The 3,437-nt window shown below is 44.0% G+C and overlaps 2 long non-coding RNA genes across 2 annotated transcripts; both read right to left on the bottom strand.

Annotated features, from left to right (window-relative positions):
* LOC120391452 lies at nt 1-1,227 on the bottom strand. The gene is made up of 3 exons (XR_005591326.1): nt 843-1,227; nt 336-376; nt 1-14 (listed from the first exon to the last, which is right to left on the bottom strand). It is a non-coding gene; the product is annotated as an uncharacterized LOC120391452 (long non-coding RNA).
* Nucleotides 1,228-1,422: 195 nt separating this feature from the next.
* Nucleotides 1,423-3,219, bottom strand: LOC120391442. Its single transcript, XR_005591316.1, has 3 exons — nt 3,108-3,219; nt 2,722-2,844; nt 1,423-1,446 (listed from the first exon to the last, which is right to left on the bottom strand). It is a non-coding gene; the product is annotated as an uncharacterized LOC120391442 (long non-coding RNA).
* Between the last annotated feature and the right edge of the window lie 218 nt (nt 3,220-3,437).

Here is a 3,437-nt window from a genome sequence, read left to right as displayed (position 1 = left end):
GACGAGGCTACTACCTGTCAGCGAGAGAGAAGAACAGGCTAAGTTTGGTCAGCACAATACCAGTGTGGTCCTGAAGGAGGGAATAGTTCAGACTCTCTCATTGTGGAGACCATACAACAGAGTTGTTGATTCTACTGCAGTGCCTTCCTGAAGAAGAAAGCATTCTAGCTAGTACGAGGATGCAGAACAGTGCCTCGGGAGAGGGCAGAGACAGAGAGATCCAAATCATACACATTCCTCAGCCTGTCTACAAGCATCTAGCTAGAAAACCCATTTTTATAGTTAACTGTCCCACTTCACATTCCACAGAAAACCTATTCTCATGGTCTACTCACCAGGAGTCGTGCCAGCAGCCCCTGGGGTGTAGGGAGTTTCACTAGGGAAAGAAAGAGAATATCATGAATTCTGCCAGACTTTCAGAGAGTCCTGCTGATGTTATTCACCTAGCCATTTCCAACGTGCCCACCAATGTTGAATGCAGCTGATCATAATTTGCATTTCCATAGTGCTTTCAGTCTGAGCTTCTCAAAATGCTTTACAGCCATGAATGAATTCCATCTCACAGCACCTCTAGGAGATTGCCATTAATTACTCCTTCATTTCACAAGTGGGGAAGCTGAGAGAGAAAGATCAGGTGATTTCCCCAAGGTCACATCAGAATTTTGGTGGCAAGCTGGGAACAGAACCCACATTTCCTAGCTCCATCCCATGGCCATGTTGTAATCACAAGACCATCCCTCATTTTAGCCTTCTCATTGCAGATGAGAGAACTGGAGCAGACTGAACCTGTTCATTGCGTAGTGTGCCTGGAGAGAATAAATGAAAGAGTTTCTGTTATAAACCTGGTCCACCGTAGTCAAGGCAAGCAGCTTCTTCTCCTTCCTGCTGCTTTTTCTCAGCCAGCTCCCTAAGGCATCTGCAGAGAGTCTTCAAAGTACCAGTGTACTGAACTGGCACCACATATTCGAGAAGCCTTGGCCATAACACCTGCAGAGAAGAGCGAGACTGTTCAGTACGCAGCTATTTCCATCCCCCCACCTCCAATATCCTGCTGTCGGAATCCCTCCCTCTCATGTAGCTTGTAGCTTAGCCCCCTGGGGGACCTAAGGGGCAGTTGCACTCAGACAGTGGAAAGAATGAAGAGAAGATCTCTGCAACATGATTCCTTCCAGTTCAGTTGCTTTCTATCTTTTCTCTAATGTGAACCACTTACTCCATGATGAAGGGGTCACATCCCTGACATGAATCTGACATGCTGTTCCTCCATTATGCTGACTGTGCAAAAAGCTTCCTTGTGGGGAGGTACAAGGAAGATAAGGAAGAACGTCCCTATTTCAAGAAGCAGTAGCAACAGGTCACTTACTTGGGTCATTCCAGTGACCGAGGTGTCCAGACATTGCAGGATGTCAGTGCACAGGGTTTGATCGTGTTTTCTTCCGGAATAGCCTGGGTGAGAAGTGTTGTACCCTGCTGTGAGACAGCTCTATAGAACTTATTAGCTAGTAGCAAGACACTGGCTAGAGAATCAGTGTCCTTCTCTTACAAAGCCATCATGAACATTGACCTATGCCTGCTTTTATATTGCACTGGAAGTGCACAAACATCTGAAGGGAAGAGAATAATGGAAACTCTTAACTGGTGGGTCAGATCCCAGGCTTAGGAAAACCCTAAAGTGAAGGGAATGATTCTCTGAACACAAGAGTTTCCTCAACAGGGTTAATTTTCTTTAAATTTGAAAAACTGTTTCATCTTTTTATCTCTGAGGAAAAACATTCAGACTCTGCCCAGTGGAAATCAATATGCAGAACCAGGGGGATCCACTCTGTTTGTTCTGATGCCCCAACCAGCTTGGTCATTCTGGGTGTAGTGAGTGTGATTCTATCAACGGGCCTAATTCTGCTCTTACTTACACTGGACTAAATATTGATTGACTCTACTGATTTCAGTGTAAAGGAGAGCAAAACTGGCTCGAGGAGAAAAAGCAGCCTTCCTTAAGATGGGGGTGTGTGTGTGGAAAAAAGGCCCTTGGAGAGTATTGCCACAAGCTCCAACTTTGAAGAAAAGGGGCCAGGCAGAGCTAAGATCTTCAACAACTTACTGTAAAGTTGAACTGTTTATGTTAATACAGATCATGGATCCAATCATGGAGCACAAAGTGTCTGGAGCCCCTGGCTGTGTCCATGGATAGAAATACGGATTGAAGACATTTTTAAACTAGTACATGTAGATTAGAGCATGTAGTGAGGGAAATATGCAGCAAGCTTTTCCAGGCTCTTGACAGTCTGGGATGCAACCTGCATAACCTCGGTATTTTGCTGATAGTTTATGTTTGCTTCAACAGCCACCGAATTGGGCACCATTATGTTCTCTGGAGAGTCTATTGAAAACAAAGAGATGTGCTTTCTTGTACAAGAACATTTCACTGAAAAATGGTGTTTTCAGAATTTTCAATGACTCATCAGAGGGTTGAGGAACCTAGATGACTCTGTTAGATGTAAATACCCAGTGTGAGAGTCTGATCTGTTACACTAGTATAAATCCAGAGTGACGCCACTAAAGTCAGTGGAGTTACCTTGACTTTACACCAATATAACTGATCAGATTCTGGCTCTAATCCTTCAGTCCAGTTGTCCTTGAGTCAAAACTCCCACTGAAGGCAAGGGAGCAGTCAGCATGCAAGAATGGTAGGACCGAGTCTTAAGTGTTAAGAAGTCTCCTTACTAGTTTGCTGGTGGACACGCTGAACTCCGTGAAAACATGTGCTACCATATCCCAAGCTGCACAGTTCTCCACACTTTGTAAGCTGAGCAGCCTCTGGATGAAATGAAGAACTGCCTTCCTCACCTGCAAGGGCAGAGATGACACACATGAGTTATTGTTATCCCTTCTGCCTGAAATAGGAGATAGGATATGAGAGTCCTTATGCTTTTGATTTGATCTCCTTGGCTTATAAACATGGATCCATTTAACACAGTCAGGATAATGACATGCCTTCTCTAGTCTGCAGTCTCTCCTCTGGATCTGAATGAAAGCTCCACCCAGATGTCCATTCATCCCATATCATTGAAAAAAATTGAAATATTTCACTGCTCCACACACAATCTTACCGTAGCATTCTGATCACTGAAAGTGGATTTAACTGCCTTCACAATCAGACACTTTTTCGGTCTTGTCTCGGCACTGAAAGATAAGGAGAGGTGTACAGTACTTCTTTGTTCCACACACTCACTTTCCACATTGGAATGAATCCCGGATTTCAAAAGGCCCTATTTAAGAGTAATACCAAGCTTCTCTCATACACAGAATCAATGGGGAAAACATAGGACCAGACTCTGGTCTGAGTTACACTAGTGTAAATCAAAGTAATTCCAGTTCTATAAATAGTGCCATCATGCTGCCATGATGGAAATAGTATAAAAGAATTAGATAGACTGAGG

Source organism: Mauremys reevesii, linkage group 25, assembly GCF_016161935.1.
Source record: "Mauremys reevesii isolate NIE-2019 linkage group 25, ASM1616193v1, whole genome shotgun sequence".
In the NCBI taxonomy this organism is placed as follows: domain Eukaryota; kingdom Metazoa; phylum Chordata; order Testudines; family Geoemydidae; genus Mauremys; species Mauremys reevesii.
This window is presented reverse-complemented; position numbering and strand designations above follow the sequence as displayed.